Genomic DNA, 13535 nt, shown 5'->3' on the forward strand with positions numbered 1-13535 from the left:
CTAATTTCCCACGTAAATTGCAAAAAAAAAAATGTATTTTCCCAAATGATATGTAGTAAGACATGTATTACTAGGTATTACCAAAGTCTGTATACCATAGCCTGTATACAGCCATTCCACCTATGCGTGTACATTACTCAGTAGTAAAACCAGTGGGTTAAATTGTGGTCTTGTGTATCCTGTTTAAAGGTCTGATTGATGAGGAGGCTGCCCAGAACAACTCAGAGCTGCACATCGTGGGAATGGTGGGCTCCATCGACAACGACTTCTGTGGTACTGACATGACCATCGGGACAGACTCTGCCCTGCACAGAATCATAGAGGTGGTAGACGCCATCATGACTACTGCACAGAGGTACTGACAGACACAGTATAGCAAGTGTATCCCAAATGGCACCCTATTCCCTATATAGTGCACTATTTATTTGGGAAGCATCCAGTGAATTTAATAAAGGGTACATATTACAGCTCAGTGGTGTTGTTTGTACACACTCAACCTTTACACAAACTTCTCTCCTTTCTCTCAGCCACCAGAGGACGTTTGTGCTAGAGGTCATGGGAAGGCATTGTGGGTATGGAATTACATTTATTTGCTGCTCTGACTTCCTGCTTTATTCTTGTGTATTTCCTTGCTGTAATTTAGCTATGGGCTCTCAGCGGTCTTGCTTTGAAAATGTTTGTTCATAATACATACAAATGGGTTTGTGTTTGCATGTAGTTATTTATATATTTATTATATTCTAATGTGTGTGTGTTTGCGTGTGTGTGTGTGTATGCGTGTGTAGGTACCTGGCTCTAGTCAGTGCTCTGGCCTGTGGGGCCGACTGGGTCCTAATCCCTGAGATGCCCCCTGAGGATGGTTGGGAGGAACATATGTGTCAGAAACTATCTGAGGTAAAACACACACATGCACAGGTGACATCTGACATGTGCAGATGTAACAATAAACACATTTTAATCTATGCTTTACATTGAATGGGATGTTCTGCTTAGTGATCACAAGTGTTGTAGTGTATTGTATTCCCTTGTATTCCCTTCAAGCAAAATCAACAGTGTTCATTCATGCAGTGTGTTTCTTAATGCCCAGAGCCGATCCAGGGGTTCAAGGCTGAATATAATCATAGTTGCTGAAGGAGCCATTGACAGACAAGGAAAGGCTATTACTGTTGATAATGTCAAGGATGTGAGTACCTGAATATGCAACGAAGGGGGAACCAAAAGCAGGTCCGACAGATGCGTGAATAGCTCCATGCTTTACAGATGAAAGGAATCTGTACAGTGAAAGATAGAGAAAGAAAGAAGAGGTAGTAGACATATCTGTTCTTTCTCGTTCTAAGGGAGGCATGCAGCTGTTTCAGCATAAACCGGGTCCAGCTTTTGACAAGCCAAATGCAAAACTTTTCTGTCATGTACTGTATATCTGTGCTTTGTTTGTATTCCTATAGAACCGTGCAGATAAGAAACGGCTCAATATCATTATTGTAGCTGAGGGGGCGATAGATTGCCACAACAAGCCTATCACTACAAACCATATTAAGGAAGTAAGTGCTATGAGAAGACCAGCCCAGCCCAGCTGTCTTGTACTGGTACAGTACTCATCTGCAGACCTGAGTTCAAATCCGGTTTAAAATCTTTCAAATACTTTGAATGTTTGCTTGAGTAGCAGATGGGTGTGGTTTGAAGTTTGCGACTATTCTATTGTTACCAAGCGCCAGCCAAGCTCAATTGAGCCCAACTTAAGTATTTTAAATGATTTCAAATCGTTTTTGAACCCAGGTCTGGTACAGTACTCCTTTGTTTCCGTGGTTCCTTCTGGTTGGACATTGTCATCTCTCACTCTCTCTGTCCCATTAACAACATGCTGTACATGTTTTAACTCTGAAGTCTTTTCATGGACCTTTCTGAGTGATGTGAAGTTCTGTGAATTATTCTTCTTCCTGTTTGTGCATTGCCACCTTGTTCTTCGTCACTGTACCTAAGAAGCTAGTAAGCATAGAATTACATATGGATCTTATAGGATCTCTGTGCCAGTAAGAGTCCTATACAGTACATTTTACCTGGGAGAACAGAAGAACAAGAGTGAGTCCAAAGTGACACCCTATTCCCTATATAGTGCACTACTTTTGACCAGGACCCATTGGACTCTGGATAAAAGTAATGCACTATATACAGAATAGGGTGATATTTGGGGCACAAAAGGTATAAGTATTGGAGGTGTTACATCTGCTCCTGCCACACCCACTACTGCTCATCCTGTTTCTCCTTGACCTGCCACGTAACAGTACGATCTGGCCAAACAGATGAACCCAGCGGACTCAGATCCTCTCCACCAAACCCTCTCTGGCTAAGGCGCCCTGCTCGAGCAACATAACCAAGCCCTGAAAGCCCTTCTGGAGCACATCAAGGAGTTTTCACGGAGCCTGTCTGACTTACAGGGCCGAACCTTCACCCAGAGCTCACAACCAGTCCCAAGTCCTTCTTCTCCGCCTCGGGAGCCGTTTGTTCCAACTCCCGAGCACTATGATGGCAACCTCTGAGCTTGCAGAGCCTTTTTAGTACAATGTTCACTAGTATTTGAGCTACAGCCCTAATCTTATGCTAGCAAACATGCCAAGATTTCCTTCCTGATTAGTTGCCTCCATGGAGCATTGCTTTCCTGGGCCACAGTGGTGTGGGAGAGACAGTCCCCCATCTGCTTCTTCTACTCTAGATTCACCGAGAAGATGAAGAAAGTCTTTGACCACCTGGTCTGCGGTAAGGATGCCGCTAAACGACTCCTGTCCCTCCGTCAAAGCCCCCATAATGTTGCTGAGATGGCATGTGAGTTTCGCACCCTCGACGCTGAACGCGGCTGAAATGAGGAGGCCTTTCAAGGAGCATTCCAGAATGTGCTCACTGAGACCATCAAGGACGAGTTGGTGTCCAGGGATGAGCCTGATGGACTCGATGAATTCATCTTTCTCGCCATGCGCATCGACAACAGTCTCCGCGAGCGTCGGAGGGAGAGAGTAGGTAAGGTTGCATGCACCATAATATCTGCTTCAGCACCTTGTCCTCCTTCTCCGACTGCATCCCTTTCCAAGGCACTTCCTGATCCTGAACCCATGCAGCTTGGCCGGGCCCGCCTCTCTCCAGAAGTGAGGCAGTGGCGAATCAGTGCTAGGAGCTGCCTATACTGTCGCCAGGTTGGTCACTTTGTCTCCACTGGTTCCCTGCGTACAGCGAAAGTGGGTAGTGGGGGATATACTGTTGAGCCAAATCGCCTGCCCATCTTCCCCCAGACCCCTGCTTGAAGGCAAACTTGTGTGGCAGAGCCAGGCTTTTCCTCACTCTGCTCTCATCGATTCGGGCCCTGACGGGAGCTTCCTGGACCGAGGTGTCGTTACTCAGTTGGGCCAGGACACTGTCACACTCGTTTCAACCCCTCAATGCCAATGCTCTCAACGGACAGCTCCTCGCCCGTGTCTGTGAGAGAACCGTACCTGTCATCCTGTCTCTCTGGAAACCATCAGGAAATGATCCGTTTCCACATAATCAACTGTCCTTACTCCCCCTGGTTCTTGGCCATCCATGGTTAAAGCTACACAACCCACAGATTGACTGGACTTCCGGAAAGGTAACCACTTGGAGTTCATTTTGTCTACATTCTGCCATTCTCCCTGCCTTTTCTGTGCCTCAGTTCATTCTAGAACCTCCGGACCTGTCATCAGTTCCTCCAGAGTATCACAATCTACCTCCTGTGTTTAGAAAGCACCGTGCCCTGTCGATGCCGCCTCATTGGCCTTTCGACTGCGCCATTTACCTCCAGCCTGGAGGTCCTCTTCACAGTAGCCGGTTATTTAACCTCTCTCGCCCCGAGCAAGAGGTTATGGAGAGGTACATCCAGGATTCTCTGGCTGTAGGACTTATTAAGCCATCTTCCTCCTTGGTGGGTGCTGGGTTTTTCTTTGTGAAGAAGGATTAGTCACTGAGGCCGTGCATAGACTTCCGTGGGATGAATAATATCACAGTAAAGAACAAGTACCGCTTGCCACTCATCAGCTCTGCTTTTGCCCCCCTCCATGGTGCCACAGTGTTTACCAAACTCAACCTCCGGAATGTCTACCACCTTGTCCGCATAAGAGAGGGATCCACTGGATCACTTTGAGGAGTTGGTCATGCCTTTTGGTCTAGCTAACGCCCCTGCTGTTTTCCCGAACCTAGTCAATGATGTGCTGAGGGATGTGATTGGACACTTCATTTTTGTCTATTTAGATTTAGATTTTTTTCCAAGGACCCTGAGGCTCACCATCAACACATTTACCAAGTTCTTCAACGGCTGTTGGAGAATAAGCTTTTTGTTAAAGCTGAGAAATGTGAGTTCCATGCTGCTTCAGTGTCTTTCCTTGGTTATATTATTGCACAGGGACAGTTACGTATAGACCCTACCAAGGTCATGGCAGTCACAGAGTGGCCTGCGCCATCCAACCTGAAGCTGCTACAGCGTTTTCTGGGGTCAGCAAATTTTTACAGACGTTTCATCCGCAACTACAGCCGTCTGGCTGCACCACTCTCACCTCCACCTCCACTCCATCCCAATGGACTCCTGAGGCAGAGGCAGTATTCCTGGAACTCAAGTGTCGCTTCACCTCCGCCCAGGTCCTTACTTAGCCCAACCCAGGACTCCAGTTCATTGTGGAGTTGGACACCTCTGACACCATGGTAGGTGCTCTTCTGTCTCAATGTTCCCCCTCTGATCAGAAGGTCCACCCATGTGCATTCTTTTCCCTTAAGCTCTCACCTGCAGAGGAATTTTGACATCGGAAACGGTGAACTCCTGGCTCTTGAAGAATGGCGTCACTGGCTGGAGGGCTCTGTACCGCCTTCATTGTGTGGACTGACCATAAAAATCTGTCCTACATCCAGACTTCCAAACGTCTGAACTCCCAGCAAGCCAGGTGGGCCTTGTTCTTCGGTAGATTCAATTTCACACTCGCTTATCGCCCCGGTTCAAAGAATATCAAGCCTGATGCCATCTCCCGCCAGTTCACCACTGACAGCACGGGTACCGAGGCAGAAGCCATTGAACGATCCACCTGCATCATTGCCACCGCCACCTGGGAGATCTAGTCCCGTATCCGCCAGGCTCAGCAGAACCAGCCTGATCCTGGTAACGGTCCAAAGAATGCTTTGTTTGTTCCAGATTGTGTTCACTCTGTTCTTCAGTGGGGCCATTCTACTCACCTCACCTGTCACCCTGGTATGAACCGGACCCTCGCCTTCCTGCATCAGCGCTTTTGTTGGCCCACCATGGAGAGAAATGTCCAGGAGTTTGTCTTAGCCTGCTCGGTTTGTGCTCGGAATAAAACTTCCACTAAACCCACTTCCGGACTGCTGCGCCCTCTTCCCTTACCCAGTCGCCCCTGGTCACACATCACTCTGGACTTCGTCACTGGCCTTCCCCCATCTAACAGTAACTCCGTCATCCTCACCATTATTGATAGGTTTTCCAAAGTAGCTCACTTCATTCCCCTCTCCAAGCTCGCGTCCTCCAGGGAGATAGTGGACCTGCTAGTATCCCATGTGTTTTATCTGCATGCCATTCCCACTGACATCGTTTCCGACTGGGGACCCAAATCCCAGGTATGGAGATCCTTCTGTTCAGCTCTTGGTATCAATGTCAGTCTTTCTCCTGGATATCACCCCCAGACCAACGGCCAGACCGAACAAGCCAACCAAGAGTTGGAGACTGCCCTACGCTGCGTGACTTCTGCTAACCCTTCTTCCTGGAGCGCTCAGCTAACCTGGGTTGAATATGTCCACAACACCCTCACCAACGCCTCATCAGGTATGTCACCTTTCGAGTGTGCTCTGGGTTACTAACTCCCCTTGTTCCCCATCCAAGAGGTCGAGGTTGCGGTCCCCTCTGTCCAGGACCATCCGCGCTGTTGTCATCGTACCTGGAGGAAGGCTCGGGCTGCCCTTCTTCGTGCCTCCGACAGGACCCAGTCCTAAGCCAACCGTCGCCGGGTCTCAGCCCCAGTCTACACGTCAGGTCAAAAGGTATGGCTGTCATCAGAGGACCTGCCATTGAAGAAACTGTCCCCCCAATTCATTGGTCCCTTTGAAATTGACCGTGACATTAACCCCTCTGCTGTGCGCCTGAAACTCCCAGCCTCTCCCATCCTACCTTCCATGTATCCCTGAATAAACCTGTGTGCTCCAGTCCCGTCTCCTCCTGCAAGAGCTCCTCCACCCCTTCGACTCATCGATGACCATCCTGCCTATACCATCCTGCGGCTTTTGGATTGACGCGGTCGGGCTTGCGGCTGGCAGTACCTAGTGGACTGGGAGGGGTATGGGCCGGAGGAGCGCTGCTGAGTGCACCACCGTCACATTCTGGACCCCTCCCTCTTTCGTGATTTCTATACCTCACACCCAGATGAGCCTGGTCGGGGGGGGGGTACTGTAAAATCTGCTCCTGCCACGCCCTCTATTGCTCATCCTGTGTCTCCTTGACCTGCCGCAAAACAGGAGGCTCACTTACTGTGTACATGACAGGAAGTGTTTTGCATGTGTCTACAGTGCTTGTGCTTTCCCCTTCTGTCTTACTTCCTGAGAAATAGCATGCCATTTTCTTTCTCTTTCTGCCATACATAGTGTATTATGTAACATATCTCAAATACCACGTTTTCAAATAGTCAATAGTTACGTCCCAAATGACACACAATTCTTTATATAATGCACTACTTTAGATCAGAGCTGTCTGGTCAAACCAGTGCATTATATAGGGAAAAGAGTGCCATTTGGGATGTAACCAGTGTTATTTAAGTACACTCTGATCTTCCTCTCCTGCTATAGCTGGTTGTTAGCTGTCTGGGGTTTGACACCCGAGTCACCATCCTGGGTCACGTCCAGAGAGGAGGAACCCCCTCTGCATTCGACAGGATCCTAGTGAGTAATACATCCAGAATTAAAAGGCACTTACAGTTTCAGTATTGCTTCCCAAATGGCACCCTATTCCCTATATAGTGCACTACTTTTCAGTTGGAGTCACAGCCATTTGTGCTGCTGCTTGTCTAATAGCTGCATAATATCCCTGGTTTGTTTGTTTTGGTTAGTGACCATGAGGCAGCCAAAGTTTCAGAGTGGTCATCATAATTTAAAGAGCATATCATACTATTAAGCAATTTCTAACTTGAACTTGAAGTTACAGTATTTTCTCAGTGTCCCAAAATACAGTGTAACCTTTGACCTGTCTGTCCAGGCCAGTCGTATGGGAGTGGAGGCGGTCCTGGCCCTGCTAGAGGCGTCAGACAGTACCCCGGCCTGTGTGGTGTCTCTGTGTGGGAACCAGGCTGTCCGTCTGCCCCTCATGGAGTGTGTTCAGATGGTGAGTGCTGTTGGCCTGCCACTTACACTGTGTGTTCAAGATACTTTACTCAACTGTAAATGAAGCACACATATGGAGTGATAGCCTACCCCATTTTAGTGGTGTGTTTTTATGTTGTACACCCCCAAGTACTTCTACCTACAGTATACATTATAGAAATATTATGAATTAAGATAATTGGTAGGCTGTTGATTAGAGATAAATTACCATTCGTAATTATTTTCTCACTAGACACAAGATGTCCAGAAATCCATGGACGAGAAGAATTTTGAGGAAGCCGTGAGACTGCGTGGGAGGTACATTATCTGACTCTGTGTATATAGGACATTTATTTGGTAAAATAAACATAAATATCTGTATTTGGAAGTTTCATTGTATTGTGATTGATTTTCCACTGGCCTTTAAAAGCTTATGCAACTCAGTAATGGAGGCTTCTGGAGAATGGTAGAAGGATAAATAACAGTATGTTTCATTAATATTTTGCAGGAGTTTTGAAAACAACCTGAACACCTACAAACTCCTCTCTTACCACAAAGCAGACTCTGAACTCCCAAATGTAAGTAACCTCAGATAACCCAAGATAAAATTAATTATGTACATACACAAAGTAACTGTGATATTCATATTTACTTCCTCCTAACGTTTGTGTCATTCCAGCATTTCTCAGATTTGCGCGTTAGGAACAGGTACTTCCTGTTGAGGTGCATTGTGGGTCATGCGGAGGTCTTTTTGTGACAGTAACAGTGTTTGTTCAATTGCTTCTGTCTTAAGGGGATAGGAGGAAGATGAGCCCCCGTATAATGTATGTACTATACTGTAGCCTACTATACCATAAAAGTTCTAGCTCAGTGCTCCTAAGTGCTAACTATTAGTTGCAAAAATATCTATTTTTAATTATTATACTTTAAAAAATAACTTTTTCTCCCCAATTTTGTGGTATACAATTGGCAGTTACACTCTTGTCATATCACTGCAACTCCTGGACTTGGGAGAGGCGCAGGTCGAGAGCCGTGCGTCCTCCGAAACACAAACCAACCAAGCTTGCTTCTTGACACAATGCCCACTTAACCCGGAAGCCAGCCGCACCAATGTGTCGGAGGAAGACCTGGCGACCATGTCAGCGTGCAGTGCGCCTGGCCCGCCACAAGAGTCGCTAGTACGCGATGGTACAAGGACATCCCTGCCGGCCAAACCCTCCACTAACACGGACGACGCTGGGCCAATTGTGCACCGCCCCATGGGTCTCCAGGTCGCGGCCAGCTGAGACAGAGCCTGGACTTGAACCCAGAATCTCTAGTGGCACTACGATGCAGTGCCTTAGACCAAGCCAAGTTGCAACTATAGCTATACCTTGTCAGATATCAGCCTCAACGTCAACAGTGAAAAGGTGACTCCAGGCACCTTCTAGGCATAGTTCCTCTGTCCAGTGTCTGTGTTCTTTTGGCCATCTTAATATTTTATTTTTATTGTCCAGTCTGAGATATGGCTTTTTCTTTGCAACTCTGCCTAGAAAGTCAGCATCCCGGAGTCGCCTTTTCACTGTTGACGTTGAGACTGGTGTTTTGCGGGTACTATTTAATGAAGCTGCCAGTTGAGGACTTGTGAGGCGTCTGTTTCTCATTCTAGACACTCTAATGTACTTGTCCTCCTGCTCAGTATTATACCGGGGCCTCCCACTCCTCTTTATTCTGGTTAGAGCCAGTTTGCGCTGTTCTGTAAAGGGAGTAGGACACAGCGTTGTATGAGATCTTCAGTTTCTTGGCAATTTCTCGCATGGAACAGCCTTCATTTCTCAGAACAAGAATAGACTGACGAGTTTCAGAAGTAAGTTCTTTGTTTCTGGCCATTTTGAGCCTGTAATCGAACCCACAAATGCTCCTATATTGTATACAGAGGGATCTGCTGTTGATGTATGTCAACGGCTTGGAGTTGGGGCCAATTCTATTTCAAGAATTGGATAAGTGCCATTTTTCTTCTCAATGAGTGTTTTGACATGAACTGAACTGAAAAAGAATTGTCGCCATCCCCGCTGTCTAAAAGTGTGTGTGTCTGCACATATGCTCGTGTGTGTGACGGTTGTGCTGTGCTGTTGATCCTCAGAGCTCCTTCAACGTGGCTGTGCTGAACGTGGGCGCCCCCGCGGCGGGCATGAACGCAGCTGTCCGCTCGGCCGTCAGGGTGGGAATCAAAGAGGGGCACAAGATGTTTGCCGTTAATGACGGCTTCGAGGGATTCTACAAGGGACAGGTACTGGCGTTAAGACATAAATCTGTTTTGTTTACCTTGTTGTCATTTCATTCTTGCCCAATGAGGATTATTGTCCCTTATCACGCTCCTATGACGCCTACTTCCTGTTATTGTTAGTAGCGTCTCACTGCCACATGATCAACAGGTCAACGTGATAAGAAGACATTAAACACATTTTGACCGTATTTGTCCCCTAGAATTGTTTACACCATAGAAATGGTTCTGTTGTTTACACCATATCTTGAAATCACTAGCAAAACCAGAATACTTCTGCATATTTGATCAAAAGATATCAGACAGTGTTGGCTGTGATGAAAACAGTTAAGCTATAGGTTATAGTGACCTTGTTAGTGTAATACACTTTTCAAACCAAGATGTTTTGCCGCCAACTTTAGCATGCTGCCATCTTTTTTCCATCTTCTTTATATCTGAAAGGTGTTGCCCGGCAACAAAGCCTGTACTTTTATTTCCGCCGACCGACCTAGTGATGATTGCGGTATTATTTAAAAGTCCCGCCAACCCCTCTGTATAAATGTCCCCTTTCATCTTACTGGCTTTGTCATTATGAAACAGTATAAACACAAAAATGACTGTCTGCATGACATCGCAGCAGCCTGGTCCAAATAGCAACATTACCTGCTCAATTTTGTTTGCACCAACAAAAAAAACATCATTAACAACATTATTTAGGATATGTAGCTATTAAATCTAGCAAGCCAGGGAACTAAAAGCGAACTTTCAAGACAATGTTTTGGTGTGTTGCTAACGTTAGCTTGTTAGCTAGCTATCTAGCTGGCTAGCCAGCTCATATAATTAAGAGAACATATCTAACAATGTTTTGAGTTCAACTGTAGCAAACTTTTTATTCACCATAACAGAAAAATTAACACATTACAAAGTAATTATTTACAAATTATTTACAAGTATGGCATGCTGCTAACTTCTGTTGTGAATGTGAAGAAATAGAACAACTTGCAGCTGTCACTCATGTTACCAGGACTACTGTTGCAACAACAGGGTCTAGGAGCTAGGGTCAAAGTTAAATGTCTTTTGCTCCTTGCCGGCTAAAGCAATGGCGATATAAAAGGGGAATGCAGACAAGAAAGACTTAGAAATAGGGCTGTTTGAAATGGGATCATAGAAACATTGCCCGATTGTTTTTACAGGCAACATATCCTATGTGAAATCAGTATAAGTCACCTATACCCATGTGCCCATGACGCTGGCACAGACAGTGTTTTACAGATACAACTTGTGTAGGGAGATAAACAGCTTACAGTATGCTATTTACTCTCACCCTCACCCCTTCTCCCTTATGGAGGCCTCTCTCTCACCCCCACTCTCACCCCTTTTCCCTTATGCAGGCCTTTCTCTCATCCCTACTCTTACCCCGTCTTCCTAATGCAGGCCTCTATCTCGCCCACACTCTCACCCCCTCTCTCTTATGCAGGCCTCTCTCTCACCCCATTCTCATCCCAAGTTCCCAGGCCTCTAACCCAGTTCCCAGGCCCCTCACACCCACTCTCTTAGCCTCACCCCCACTGCCTCTCTCTGTCACTCTCTCACCCAAATCTCGTGCCCTCACCCAGGCCTCACAACACTGCCTGGGCCAGTCTATGTTCAACTGGAGGAAAGCATGAAGGCAGGGATAAGTGATTGAAAAGCATTGGCTGCTCATCCAGACATTGTCTAAAGCTACTGTACCTCAGCCAACATTGGGGGATGTGTAAGATGTGGGTAGAGGGCTGTTGGTAGATTATAGCCTGTGTGCTGCAGTACAGACAAGCTGTCAGCTCAGCGTTCAACACCATATTGCCCTCAAAGAACATCACTAAGCTAAGGACCCTGGGACTAAACACCTCCCTCTGCAACTGGATCCTGGACTTCCCGACGGGCCACCCCTAGATGGTAAGGGTAGGCAACAACACATCTGCCACGTTGATCCTCAACACGGGGGCTCCTCAGGGGTGCCTGCTCAGTCCCCTCATGTACTCCTTGTTCACCCATGACTGCGTGGCCATGCGCAACTCCAACACCATAATTAAGTTTGCCAACGACACAACAGTGGTAGGCCTGTTCACCTACAAAGATGAGACCGTCTATAGGCAGGAGGTCAGAGACCTGGCAGTGTGGTGACAGGACAACAACCTCTCCCTCAACGTGAGCAAGACAAAGGAGCTGATCGTGGACTACAGGAAAAGGAGAGCTGAACACGCCCCCATTCACATAAACGGGGCTTAGTGGAGCTGGTCGAGAGCTTCAAGTTCCTTGGTGTCCACATCAGTAGCAAACTATCATGTTCCAAACACACCAAGATAGTCGTGAAGAGGGCACGACAATGCCTATTCCCCCTCAAGTGACAGTAAAGATTTTGCACTTTTCAGTCATAATTTCTTGGTAGGGCAACTGCTCGGCATCCGACTGCAAGGGGGTAGTGTGTACGGCCCAGTACATCACTGGGGCAAAGCTTCCTGCCATCGAGGACCTCTATACCAGGCCGTGTCAGAGAAAGGCCCTAAAAATCAAAGACTCAAAGACTGTTCTCTCTGCTACCGCACGGCAAGCAGTACCGGAGCACCGAGTCTAGGTTTAAAAGGCTCCTTAACAGCTTCTACTCCCAAGACATTAGACTGCTAAACAGTTAATCAGATGGCCACCCGGACTATTTGCATTGACCCCCTTTTCTACGCTGCTGCTACTCACTGTTTATTAATCACTTTACCCCTACCTACATGTACATATTACCTCAATTATCTCTACTAACCTGTACCCCCGCATATTGGCTCGGTACCCGTACTCCCGGTATGTAGCCTCGTTATCGTTATTTTATTGGGAAACTTTTTTATTTTTTTATTTTTTAACTTATTATTTAAAAATATTATTTGTGAAAATATTTTCTTACTTACTTTAAAAACAACTCTGCATTGTTGGTTAAGGGCTTGTATGTAAGTAAGCATTTCACCTGTTCTATTCATCTCATGTGACAATTTGGGGGGGGGGGGTATTGTCATACAAAGCAAGATAAATGTTGATTGTAAATCTGATCTGCTTGATTGCTTTTTAGAATGGAATTCATTCATTTAGCTTAGATGCTAATGTTTTGTGTCCCCTTGAAATGAACATGAAGATGTTCACATTTAGCACAGCTTTTCGGAGACTACACAGAAGACATTTGAAACCTCATTCTCAAACACAGTTTTGTTGTTTTTGTCTCCACACAGATAAAGGAGATTACATGGGGAGATGTAGCAGGTTGGACCGGCCAAGGGGGGTCCATACTGGGAACAAAGAGGTAGGCTAATGTTTATGTCTGTGGGACCTAAATGGCAACCTATTCCCTATATAGTGCACTACTTTTGAACAGGGCCGATAGAGTGCCATTGAAAAAAATCAACACTGACTTACTGTAGTGTGTAGATGATTATTGGATTTTCATTTCTAATTTTAGAACCCTTCCAGCGAAGCATCTTGATAAGATTGCTGAACAAATCAGGATACATAACATCAATGCTTTGCTTGTTATCGGTGGATTTGAGGTATGTAGAGCACATAACAGCATCAAGTACATTTTACATTCACAGTTGAATATTTACATTTTATATGTAATATATTTACAATATTATTACAGAATTATACCACTATTTTGTAGTACCAAATTGTGTATTGTACTTTTTATAATTTTAAAAAGTTATTAACATTAAGCGTATGAGCAAAATTGGAATCTTTGAGTGATACTAAAACATATACTCTCTTCTCATGTGTCTTTGTATCTTTTTCTAAAGTGTTTCACGCAGTTATATTCATTCATTTCACAATCTAAAGTTACAAAATATTCTCCTTTATTTCCTCCTATAATAATCAAGAACATTTTTATGTATGTTCAAAGAACCCCTTTTAGGCTCTCTCCTCCCTGTGT

General features: G+C 45.8%; 1 pseudogene; it reads left to right on the plus strand.

Moving 5' to 3' along the window:
- The window catches only part of LOC135514770 (ATP-dependent 6-phosphofructokinase, platelet type-like), a 36123-nt pseudogene that overhangs the window by 13127 nt on the left and 9461 nt on the right, over window positions 1-13535 (plus strand).

This window comes from Oncorhynchus masou, chromosome 3, assembly GCF_036934945.1.
Source record: "Oncorhynchus masou masou isolate Uvic2021 chromosome 3, UVic_Omas_1.1, whole genome shotgun sequence".
In the NCBI taxonomy this organism is placed as follows: domain Eukaryota; kingdom Metazoa; phylum Chordata; class Actinopteri; order Salmoniformes; family Salmonidae; genus Oncorhynchus; species Oncorhynchus masou.